This window comes from Trichomycterus rosablanca, chromosome 14 (genome assembly GCF_030014385.1).
Source record: "Trichomycterus rosablanca isolate fTriRos1 chromosome 14, fTriRos1.hap1, whole genome shotgun sequence".
NCBI classification, from domain to species: Eukaryota; Metazoa; Chordata; class Actinopteri; order Siluriformes; family Trichomycteridae; genus Trichomycterus; species Trichomycterus rosablanca.
The window spans coordinates 20,408,909-20,421,932 of record NC_086001.1 but is presented as its reverse complement, the minus strand read 5'-3'; the positions used below and the strand labels follow the sequence as shown (position 1 = coordinate 20,421,932).

At 38.6% G+C, this 13,024-nt stretch overlaps 1 long non-coding RNA gene and 1 pseudogene across 1 annotated transcript; both read right to left on the bottom strand.

The window, feature by feature from the left end:
* Positions 1 to 2,024: 2,024 nt before the first annotated feature.
* Positions 2,025 to 3,022, bottom strand: LOC134326740 (uncharacterized). Its single transcript, XR_010014567.1, has 3 exons — positions 2,936 to 3,022; positions 2,145 to 2,207; positions 2,025 to 2,048 (listed from the first exon to the last, which is right to left on the bottom strand). It is a non-coding gene; the product is annotated as an uncharacterized LOC134326740 (long non-coding RNA).
* Positions 3,023 to 6,048: 3,026 nt separating this feature from the next.
* On the bottom strand, positions 6,049 to 10,258 carry LOC134326534 (zinc finger protein 208-like; annotated as a pseudogene).
* Between the last annotated feature and the right edge of the window lie 2,766 nt (positions 10,259 to 13,024).

The following is a 13,024-nucleotide window of genomic DNA, read 5'->3' as shown; positions in this document are numbered from 1 at the left end:
CCTCAGACCCGGTTTGTACCGGCGTCTGTTCCACCATGCTCCCGTCCTCAGACCCGGTTTGTACCGGCGTCTGTTCCACCTTGCTCCCGTCCTCAGACCCGGTTTGTACCGGCGTCTGTTCCACCTTGCTCCCCTCCTCAGACCCGGTTTGTACCGGTGCCTGTTCCACCTTGCTCCCCTCCTCAGACCCGGTTTGCACCGAACACCCTGTAACTGCTCTTATCAGTTCAATACAGCATCATTTCTGTGTATCCTCAGTAACAGGGTTAGGCTGGTAAAGTCGCACCTAGCAAAAATATAACGGGTCTTACACCGTCATATAGGAACAAACCAGTTACATCTCACAATCACATTTATGCTGTCCGTTTTACTTCAATAATTACTCAAACAATAATGAACATAAAAAAATCACAATATTTCATAATGCTTTGCTATCGTTGCAAAATGAAAGCCAACCGTAAACAGCAGAACCGCGACCCAGATCAGTCACACAGCAACAGAAAATCATAAGCACTTATGTGCTTACCTGATCTATATCCATGTGTTGTTCCATTAGGGATATAATCCACAAGACCATCCTGTATGTTTCCAGATTATATAAATCCATCCCCAACTGTTTTATCCTCCTAACTAATGTATGTAAACTATTGTAGATCATTTATTCTCTCGGCCAGTGTTGCCAACTCCTCAGTAAGGAAAGTAGCTATTGGCTGTCCTAAAAGTCGCTAAATGACGTCATCACCTAATTTGCATAAGGTCAATTTGCATGTAATTGACGCTGTAGAAGAAAGGAATAACATCGTGGGAGAGACAAAAAGTGGGTAAAAACAACCTAAATATGTTTAGAACTACAAATGAACATTCTTCTGTTGATTTGTGGTTTGTTTTTGTTTTTTAAGACAACATTGAGCTACTCTGGGCAGGGTTACCAGATTGCGACAGTAATTTTCAGCCAAAATGCATGAAAAAATGCCCAACACACAGGATAAGCAGATGATGTTTAGCATTTCACAAATAATAAACCAGTTAAACCATCATGACGTACAAATTAATATCTTAAAATGTACAGATCAGTAATTATACATATAAAGAACAAATTATTTTTGCTTGCATGTCTTTAAAACAATTTCCAACAAAACCCGCTATTCTGGTGGAAAACAGCCCAATCTGGCAACTCTGACTGTGATACTGACCGCCCGTGAGTGCTTTTGGGGGGGGGGGAGGGGGGGGGGGCGTTCACAGCAGCACCCGCTGCTCGGTGAGGACAGTAACTGCAGAACAATATGTGTTTTCACATTCGAGTCTCCAAGTCTCCAGTAACACCAGAAAAAGTCGCTAGATTTGTCGCTAGTCGCTTTTTTGAAAAAAAGTCGCTAAAGGGGTCTGAAAAGTCGCTAAATATAGCGACAAAGTCGCTAAGTTGGCAACACTGCTCTCGGCTTTCCAGGTAAAAAGCTTAAATTGGTGATTTATTCACTAAACTGTCATTTATACAACAACCAATAAAGAAAGAGATTGAAATTCCGCCCAGAATGTGAATTCTGAAGCTCTGATTGCTTTATACATCTGAATCTCTTCACCAAATGAACCGATTCATGGAGTTGTTTATGCACAACATCATAATGAAACAGAGTGAGTCGTTTCTGACTCGTTAACTCGTGATTCAGTTCGCAGCCACAAATGCGTAAATGCTCCGCAGGATCGAACAGCCTAACGGGCCGGTTTCATGTCCACTTCTTTACAGGTTGTAAAATCTACAAAAAAAAAGTACAAGTACACAAAAAACTCCTCAATTACAGTAACGCGAGTAAATGTCATTCCTTACTTTCCACCTCTGAGTTTGGGTCACAGTGTTACCCACTGATCCACCATGTGGCCCATACAGCTCAAATAATGGTGTCATTTTTAAACTCATTTATTAACAACATCAATAATAATAATAATAATAACACATTCTGAGTCTCTGGAGGATGAGTGTCTACATGTTTATGTAGTTTGGGTGTGATTTGTTAAATCATCTACTGTCACACTGCACCTGAAATAAACAGCTAACAATGCTACAAATCAGTAAATAATGTTCACAAGAACTTTTAAATAAAAAAGTTAAATGAGATGAAATCTGTAGAGCTGCTCTAAACATCTACCATTTCAGCCCCGCTGTCATGAAGTTCCCTCAGCTTCCTAATTCCTATTCATTCATGGAGACACTGGCACAAGATACAAACTGGTTTAACTAAATGTGAACTAGTTTAAAATGTTCAGTAACAATAATACCTCCAGTTACGTTCTATGTATATATTTTACCACTCTTAGAGGCTTCCAGGTTACAGTTTTCCATCTACATTAACAATACAAACATTAAAATTACAGATCTGCATTAACAAAACTTCTTGTGTTTTAGCCAACTTCTGTGCACTGATAAAAATAGATAATTCCATAGATAGTAAATACGCTATATGTGCATGCACAGTAGTGTAGGTTAGCTGTACGTTCATTAAATATACTTTTAATGAAATGTATTTAATAATACAGATAAATAAAGCTCATCATGTATAACACAGACTGGTGAGTATAGAAACATAATTGTGTACATCAGGTTTGGATCCTGATCTGAAACAGTGGTTAATAGAAGTGCTTCAAAATATTTATCATATTTTGTCTGATTATCTGATTTAATATTAAAGGCTTGATTATTCAGGACTAGTTAGATTTCTGTAGCAGGATTAGTTTATTTCTGTTGCGAGTGTTTTGTCTGTAGCTCAGTAGGCAGAGCTCTGGGCTGTCAATTCCCAGTTGTGTATAGCAGAAATTGTTGGACCCTTGAGCATGGCTTTATCTCTCAAAGCTCTGACCCCAGCTTCTAAACAGATTAGCTGGAACATGTTGAGTAGTTTACTCAAAATAAATGTACACTCATTTGTGTGCATGTGTGTACCTGTACTCTGTGCTGTTGTACTTTTGATGATCCACCTGACCAGGCAGCAGTTCAGTATTGGTGAGAATGAAAGGCGTGGCTTGATGATGTGGAGATCAGCGCTGCTTCCTACCTGTGCCAGTGTCTGCCCGTCAGTACCAGAGTGTAAAACAGCGCCTACACACTTCTGACCCACAGCCTGAGAGAAAGAGAGAGGGAGGAGATGATGATGGTGTCACTGAAGCGGAAAAGTCTGACTAGTTTAATTAGTTTAGGTTCCGTTTATAGATCTGGTAGATGGTGTTCGGGCATTGATGGTGTTTGTGGGGTTGTTGGTGGTGCTGGTGGTGTTTATGACTCTCACTGTGGTTCAGTAGAGTTGGAAAAAAGGACAGAATCACAAATTCTGCTCTCTACCAGAAAATTCTGAGGTAAAGCGTTGCGTAATGTGATTTTATTCTGAACAGGATTTGACCCTAAACAGGGAGAAGATTCAGTAGGATTCTTGTGGGACACAAAGAGGAAGGTTCACTTTATTTTCTGATATAAATATGTTACATTCATTATTATAATCTGAACACAATTATAAATTTTTATCAGTGTTAAATCCACAATCCTCTGTTTCAGGGTGTGGCTCTTTAATTAAAAGTCCAGGCCGCTGTGAGCAGGGTTCGAACCTACGCGGGGAGACCCCATTGGATTTCAAGGCCAACGCCTTAACCTCTCGGCCATGCTCTTTCTGCTTTTTCTTGTTTGCATGTTTCCATGGTCTCCAGTCTGTGTGAAAGCCGCTGAGACGTTCCTCCAGTGTCGCAGTGCAGCTCAGTGATGTTGTGAAGCCGAGAGAGAGAGAGGAAAGGGCAGAGCGAACCCGAGAGGGGGCGAAGAGACCGAACATCTCACGTGTCCTTCAGAGTAAGTCGTCCTATAGATCCGCTCACTACACAACAACTACGCAAACAATGAAGGTGCGCAGAGACTGTTATAAAACTTTATTCATTCTTAAAATATCAATCTGTGTTTCTCTGGGATTTCAATCTTCCACACAGTGACACTGAATTAGCAAAAAGCACCAATGTTTCATTTTACTTCAAACTGAGGTAAATAATAAACTCACAGCAGCAACAGTGAAACGTGGTGGTGGTAGTGTAAAGATGTGGATGCTTTGCAGCTTCAGGGCCTGAGTGATATTACAGAACCATAAATTCTGCTCTCTATCTGAAAATCCTGATATATATATACGCGCCATGAACCAATCAGATTTAACATCATTAAACAAGTTTATAGTTTGTTTCTCAATTATTATTATTATTATTATTATTATTATTTGTCATTATACCACTAGCACTGCTCATTGTCTGCATGTTTTTTCTGTAGCTCGGTTACGGCTCTCAAACTTAAACTCAAAAGAAGCTTTATTGGCATGACTAATAAGGACATTCGTATTGCCAAAGCAAGTTAGAGAGAAATAATAAAAAGAACAATAAAAAAGAACAAATATATACAAAACAGTTACATGTGCAAAAATATAAAATAGAATAAAATATTAATAAAAACAGTGCAAAATAATAACAATAAAAATTATAATATTTACATTAATGAGGTAATGAGCTCTCTCTCTCTCTCTCTCTCTCTCTCTGTGTGTGTGTGTGTGTGTCGCTTGCTCTCTCCGCGATACTGAAAGTGATTTGAATTTTGACAATAAACAGCTCTTATTATGACTGATTAATTCCCTCTACTGATGGAAGCGGAATGGTTGAATTACAGCCGATAAGAACTGCACTGAAATATAAATATATATTATAACGACTCCCAGAGGTGCGACTCGGTTTCTTTTGTTCATTTTAAAGAGCCGTTCAACAGAATCGGATCGTTCGCGAACGACTCATCACTATAGGCAACGGACGCAACCCGCGTTGACGTTGTAGCATGGGGAAAGGGGCGTGTGAGAAAAATGTTGATGTTTTAGGCGGCTAATGGTCTACATTTTCATGATAAGTTGACTTTTTTGTATTTTAAATTTATTTCATTTTTAATATCAGTAACGTCAGAATATTTTTGATGGCACCCCTGACGAAGCCAGACGGCACCCCGGTTGAGAAAGGCTGATCTAGTACACTATCTAGTTCACTAAGTAAAAAACATAAATTCTTCTCTAATATACAATCTAGTGCACTATGTAGGGAACATAAATCTATTATCTTTCACACTATTTAGTGCACTATGTAGTACACATTAATGTGTTTGTGACGCGAACAATTAGCTAAGTAGCTCAGTTAGCAGCTCCTAAAAGTTCTGTTATCACCCAAATCCGTTGGTGTGTGCGAGATGTTTTATTTTTATTATTTTTGGGGTGGGGGGATTATCTGGTCCGGGGGTACCTCCCTGAAATTAGTTTTTGCAACTTGAGATGCCTGACACTCTGTCCTAGACGTTCTTCCAAGCAGTTTCTCTAATGCTTCTCTCTGTTCTTTCTTATACCTTTTGTAATCTATGAATCTGAGTTTGACTGTTTTCTGTGTATTACAGTGTTTACAGAGTCCAGTGGGGTGATTCCCTATTCTGTGTAATGTTTGAATCCGGTGCTGATGTGACTGTAGTGACTGTCACCTCATCCCCCAACCCGCTCAGGAAACTAGTTTTTCTGCTCATTTAAGAAGTCACGTTCATCCTGACCCACTTATGAAAACAGTTTTTCACATGTTGACTCAGATGTTACTTATAAAACGTGTTCTTCACATACCTGAGCGGTTGCTACAGTCTGAGCAAATGGTCACCTGTCATAACATTGTATACCAAAGAGATGTGTCTGTGTCAGAGGCGGAGCATTTGAAAGGTACCATTAAAAGGTAATGAAACAGTGGTCTCTTTTTAAAGTTTAAAAATTACCCCAAACTGTTACTTTATGTCGAGGGAATATTTGGTCTGGGGGATGCACCAAAAACAGATCTGTCTTGAGTTAGAAGCTGCTGGAACATGGCTGACACAAATTCTATGGATGTTAGTTCTGCTCTTAGGTATTAGGAATAAGAAGTTTTATGGAGAAAACTGTTTGACATTAAAACATCAAGCAAATGCAAAATAAGTTTAATTGCTCCAAAAAGCACAAAATAATTTACCAACATCATGTGTGGTGGTTTTTACAAAAATAATAATCAATAATAAAAAACAATATGCTGGTTCTGGTTGGTTAACGTTCATCTTCATCTTGTTCTGAACATTCTCCTCAGTCACACCAACAACCTGCATGTTCTCCCTCACAACATCCATAAATCTCCTCTGTGGCCTTCCTCTCCTCCAGCCTGACGGTTCCATCCTTTATATCCCTCTCCCTATATAACTCTTATACCTCCTCTGCACATGCTCAAACCATCTCAATCTCACCTCACTAACTTCAAAACATCCCACCTGCACTATCCTTATAATAAACTCCCTCCTGATCTCCTCCATCCTCGTCACTAACAATGAGAATCACAGCATCCTCATCTCTGCCACCTCCAGCTCAGTGTCATGGCCTCCAAGCCTTACAACATAGCAGACTACCGTCATGTAGACTCTTCTCCTCTCACTTTAGCACACACAAAAGCATCGTTCATTCTCTCACATTCCAAGATTTTGTTAAACAATCTAGTTATTAAATCGAATAAGAATTTGTTAAAAACAGAAATATCATTGATTTATTACCATTACAATCATATTCATTCATTATAAACACAACAACATTCCTAATGAAAATTTAATACAAACAAAAATCAATGTGACCACAAAATATTCTACATTATTAACAAGAAAAAAATTGTTTTAGATTAGGGATGAACTAAAATTCAAATATATGTTAACAGTGAAAACGATGAAAACTCATAAACCTGGAAATAAAAAAAAAACCAGTTACTTAACTTCAGTTCATTACCACCATGTTTAGCTGGATGAAGCACCAATTAATCTGAAGACGTCACTCACTAACCGTCCCACTCATTTAGCTCACTCACTTTCATAGACTCATTTACACACATTTGTAGCATTTAGCCGACACTTTTATACAAAACATCTCTTTCAACACTGTAAGCATTGATACAGTTCGTCTCAAGTGTGAATGCGCTGCTGGGTTTTGAGTGACTCTGTGTAATAAAACTCTTCACACACTGAGATCATTATTAAGTTTTCTCTTCAGTGTGAATGCGCTGGTGTTTTTTGAGAGCACTCTGTTGATTAAAACACTTTCCACTCTGTGAGCACTGATATGGTTTATTTCCAGTGTGAATGCGCTGGTGGATTTTATAGGCACTCTGTTGATTAAAACTCTTTCCACACTGTGAGCACTGATATGGTGTCTCTCCAGTGTGAATGCGCTGGTGTACTTTAAGATTACTCTGTATATTAAAACTCTTTCCACACTGTGAGCACTGATACGGTTTCTCTCCAGTGTGAATGCGCTGGTGTTTTTTGAGATGACTGACAATTAAAATTCTTCTCACACTGTGAGCACTGATACGGTTTCTCTCCAGTGTGAATGCGCTGGTGTTTTTTGAGATGACACTGACAATTAAAACTCTTCTCACACTGTGAGCACTGATACGGTTTCTCCCCAGTGTGAATGCGCTGGTGTACTTTGAGAGCACTCTGTGTATTAAAACTCTTCTTACACTGTGAGCACTGATACGGTTTCTCCCCAGTGTGAATGCGCTGGTGTACTTTGAGAGCACTCTGTTCAGTAAAACTTTTCTCACACTGTGAACACTGATACGGTTTCTCTCCAGTGTGAATGCGCTGGTGTTTTTTGAGATGACTCTGACAATTAAAACTCTTCTCACACTGTGAGCACTGATACGGTTTCTCCCCAGTGTGAATGCGCTGGTGTACTTTGAGAGCACTCTGTTCAGTAAAACTTTTCTCACACTGTGAACACTGATAAGGTTTCTCTCCAGTGTGAATGCTCTGGTGTTTTTTCAGATCACTCAGTCCATTAAAGCCTTTTCCACACTGTGAGCACTGATACGGTTTCTCTCCAGTGTGAATGCGCTGGTGTATTTTTAGATTAGTCTGTGTATTAAAACTCTTCTCACACTGTGAGCACTGATACGGTTTCTCTCCAGTGTGAATGCGCTGGTGTTTTTTGAGATTACCCTGTTGATTAAAACTCTTTTCACACTGTAAGCACTGATATGGTTTCTTTCCAGTGTGAATGCGCTGGTGTTTTTTGAGATGACTCTGTGTATTAAAACTCTTTCCACACTGTAAGCACTGATACGGTTTCTCTCCAGTGTAAATGCGCTGGTGTATTTTAAGAGCATTCTGTCCATTAAAACTCCTTCCACACTGTGAGCACTAATACGGTTTCTCTCCACTGTGAATGCGCTGGTGTTTTTTTAGATTACCCTGTTGATTAAAACTCTTCTCACACTGTGAGCACTGATACAGTTTCTCTCCATTGTGAATGCGCTGGTGTATTTTAAGCTCACTCTTTGTATTAAAACTCTTCCCACACTGTGAGCACTGATATGGTTTCTCTCCATTGTGAACGCGCTGGTGTCTTTTGAGATGACTCTGTCTATTAAAACTCTTTCCACACTGTGAGCACTGATACGGTTTCTCTCCACTGTGAATGCGCTGGTGTATTTTGAGCTCACTCTTTCTATTAAAACTCTTTCCACATTGTGAGCACTGATATGGTTTCTCTCCAGTGTGAATGCGCTGGTGTATTTTGAGATCACTCTGTCTATTAAAACTCTTCCCACAATGTGAGCACTGATACGGTTTCTCTCCAGTGTGAATGCGCTGGTGTATTTTGAGATCACTTTGTCTATTAAAACTCTTCCCACACTGTGAGCACTGATACGGTTTCTCTCCACTGTGAATGCGCTGGTGTATTTTGAGCTCACTCTGTCTATTAAAACTCTTCTCACACTGTGAGCACTGATACAGTTTCTCTCCACTGTGAATGCGCTGGTGTATTTTAAGCTCACTCTTTGTATTAAAACTCTTTCCACACTGTGAGCACTGATATGGTTTCTCTCCATTGTGAACGCGCTGGTGTCTTTTGAGATGACTCTGTCTATTAAAACTCTTTCCACACTGTGAGCACTGATACGGTTTCTCTCCACTGTGAATGCGCTGGTGTATTTTGAGCTCACTCTGTCTATTAAAACTCTTTCCACATTGTGAGCACTGATATGGTTTCTCTCCAGTGTGAATGCGCTGGTGTATTTTGAGATCACTCTGTCTATTAAATCTCTTTCCACACTGTGAGCACTGATACGGTTTCTCTCCAGTGTGAATGCGCTGGTGTATTTTGAGATCACTTTGTCTATTAAAACTTTTCCCACACTGTGAGCACTGATACGGTTTCTCTCCAGTGTGAATGCGCTGGTGTATTTTGAGATCACTCTGTCTATTAAAACTCTTCTCACACTGTGAGCACTGATACGGTTTCTCTCCACTGTGAATGCGCTGGTGTATTTTAAGCTCACTCTTTGTATTAAAACTCTTCTCACACTGTGAGCACTGATATGGTTTCTCTCCATTGTGAACGCGCTGGTGTCTTTTGAGATGACTCTGTCTATTAAAACTCTTTCCACACTGTGAGCACTGATACGGTTTCTCTCCACTGTGAATGCGCTGGTGTATTTTGAGCTCACTCTGTCTATTAAAACTCTTTCCACATTGTGAGCACTGATATGGTTTCTCTCCAGTGTGAATGCGCTGGTGTATTTTGAGATCACTCTGTCTATTAAATCTCTTTCCACACTGTGAGCACTGATACGGTTTCTCTCCAGTGTGAATGCGCTGGTGTATTTTGAGATCACTTTGTCTATTAAAACTTTTCCCACACTGTGAGCACTGATACGGTTTCTCTCCAGTGTGAATGCGCTGGTGTATTTTGAGATCACTCTGTCTATTAAAACTCTTCTCACACTGTGAGCACTGATACGGTTTCTCTCCACTGTGAATGCGCTGGTGTATTTTAAGCTCACTCTTTGTATTAAAACTCTTCTCACACTGTGAGCACTGATATGGTTTCTCTCCATTGTGAACGCGCTGGTGTCTTTTGAGATGACTCTGTCTATTAAAACTCTTTCCACACTGTGAGCACTGATACGGTTTCTCTCCACTGTGAATGCGCTGGTGTATTTTGAGCTCACTCTGTCTATTAAAACTCTTTCCACATTGTGAGCACTGATATGGTTTCTCTCCAGTGTGAATGCGCTGGTGTATTTTGAGATCACTCTGTCTATTAAATCTCTTTCCACACTGTGAGCACTGATACGGTTTCTCTCCAGTGTGAATGCGCTGGTGTATTTTGAGATGACACTGGAACCTGAAGCTCCTCCCACACTGTGAGCAGACGTTTCCTTCTTCCTGTGTGGGACTGAGAGAGGTGTTAATGCTGACAGTACCAGAGGACGTTTCCTGATTACTGGAGCTTCTGGTGGGCGTCAGATCCTCATGTTCAGTCTTAATCTTCACCAGAGTCTCATATTTATCATGGTTGCAGCTCTTGATGTGATTGTGGAGCTGATTTTGGGTTGTAGAGGAACGTGGACACGAGGAGCAGCAGAAATCCTTGTTCAGTTCTGAAGCAGAAAATAATCAAATACATTTATAACATTATAAATAATAAATACATTTATAACATTATAAATAATCAAATACATTTATAACATTATAAATAATCAAATACATTTATAACATTATAGATCATCAAACACATTTATAACATTATAAATAATCAAATACATTTAAAACATTATAAATAATAAATACATTTATAACATTATAAATAATCAAATATATTTATAACATTATAAATAATAAAAAAACATTTATAACATTATAAATAATAAATACATTTATAACATTATAAATAATAAATACATTTATAACATTATAAATAATCAAATACATTTATAACATTATAAATAATAAATACATTTATAACATTATAAATAATCAAAAACATTTATAACATTATAAATAATAAATACTGTTAGTAATTGTTAAACTGAGATCTGATGCTAAAGTCCTGTAACGTGATTCATCCTGCATTCATCATTTCCTGCTCACACTGATCTGCATGAGCACAATACAAGCTTTCACTGTATGATGCTTCATCCCAGGTTCCTCTGATTCTATTCAATCCAAATCTTATTTTACTCAAGATAAAAAATATCTTACCGAGTTCATCTTTATCTTCAGGTTCTTCCTTCTTCACAGGCTTCATCTGGAAAGCTCCACACTGTTGGTCCTCTGGGGTGAGGTGTTCCTCAGAGGTGACGTGTTCCACAGGGATTAAAGTTCCTTCACCTGAAATTCATCAATATGTGAAGAAGAAACTCAACAACTGGAGGAAACTGAAGGTTGTGGGTTTAGTTACCACAAATAAATACTACTTAGATTTAATCCAGACTGGAAGTATCAGCACTTCTACACAGGACAGTACGGTACAGTACAGGTTCTAATCCCACTATCCACATTCTCTTATTATTTCTACTATACTAACCACACTGTACTGTACTAACATGGCAAATTGCTCCACATTTACTTACAGAAGTAACTTCCATCTTCTTCCTCCTCCTTTTTTATTAGTTTCTCTTGGAATCCTTCATTTTGTAGATCTATGGGGGTGACGTGTCCTTCTTCTGCTGACTGCATTATTAAAAGATCTGACAGGCAGACAGACAGATAGACAAATGTACTTTATTCCCTATTAAAGAGAAATCCAGGAAAATTCTTTCAGACTGTTTTAACTGTTTATTTTTAATGCTGTGAGGCTGTAAACAGAGTGAAAATGTTGAAACTATTGTGGGACTGAGCAGCATCAGACAGAAAAGACTTCTAATAGAACTTTTTGGGTTGGTTTCACAGACAGGGATTAAGCCTAGTCCTAGACTACACAGCATTTTGAATGGAGATTCTCTATTTAAAGCAACATGTAGTCCTGGACTATAAGCCTTAATCCCTGTCTGGGAAACAACCCTTTGAGTTTGGTGGAAGTGGTTTTGTGGCCCAAAGTGAAATGATGAAGTCTGATGTTCTTTACATCTAGTTTCTCATCCACTCCCAATAACAGTGCTGTACTAATACTTTTAACTTTTACTATAAACCTGTAAAACAACCTGTAAACAAAGCTACAAGAACTCGCTGTTTCTATCAAACATTAAAAACTGTAAACAAAGCTGAAAATGTGACGCGTTTATATCAAAATGTTACATTTAATAATGAATAAACTCTGAATCCGTTACAATCCACTGATTCATCGGTTCAATGAATCGGTTCATCATTACTGAATCATGTGTGATGCTAACAGTTAGCGGAGCAGCTAAAAGTTTGTGTGTTTAAATAAAACTGGAGTTAAAACTCCTCAAATCCTCACAGTGATGTTTTATTATGAACTCTAGTTTTATTATTAATTAGAATGTGGTTATAATTAAATATAAGGGTTATAATTAAATACATATTTTACTTACAGATGAGGCTCTACAGTACAAACACAGCAGCTTCTTGTTCTTCTTATGATGTTTAATGGCGGTTGGCAGAACAACTTAAGACGCACCAGCGTCACCAACTGGACTGGAGTTGAACAGCAGCTTAGCAGTAAAACATCTCCATTAGCCCTGTATCTCTCAGCTACAGTGTTGGGGGGAACGCGGTACAGTCACGTGATTACTTTTCATCTGTAACGAAGTCATGTAACGCGTTACAGTTAAATATTTGTAATGACATTACAGGTACTGTGATGAGGGATGAGTCGTTACCGAACGAACCGATTCTATTGAACGACTCTTTGAAATGAACTAAAGGAACCGAGTCGCTCCTCTAGTATAAGGACAAATAATTAAGGAATAAACTCGTTTAATGATGTTAAATCTGATTGGTTCATGGCGTGTATGTTTTAAAGCAGAAACAAACACAAACACATCTCTGCACAAGAGAGGATTTTTCTGAAAATAAATAAATAAAGTAAATAGATGGAATTTGTTTGTAGATGTGATTCCAGTATACAGTATTTGTTTGGGTTTAGAATGTAACGTGAAAGTAAAGTAATGAGGAACGAGATTACATGTTCCAGGAAGTAATGAGTAAAGTAATCCCATTACAATTTTAGTTAAGTAA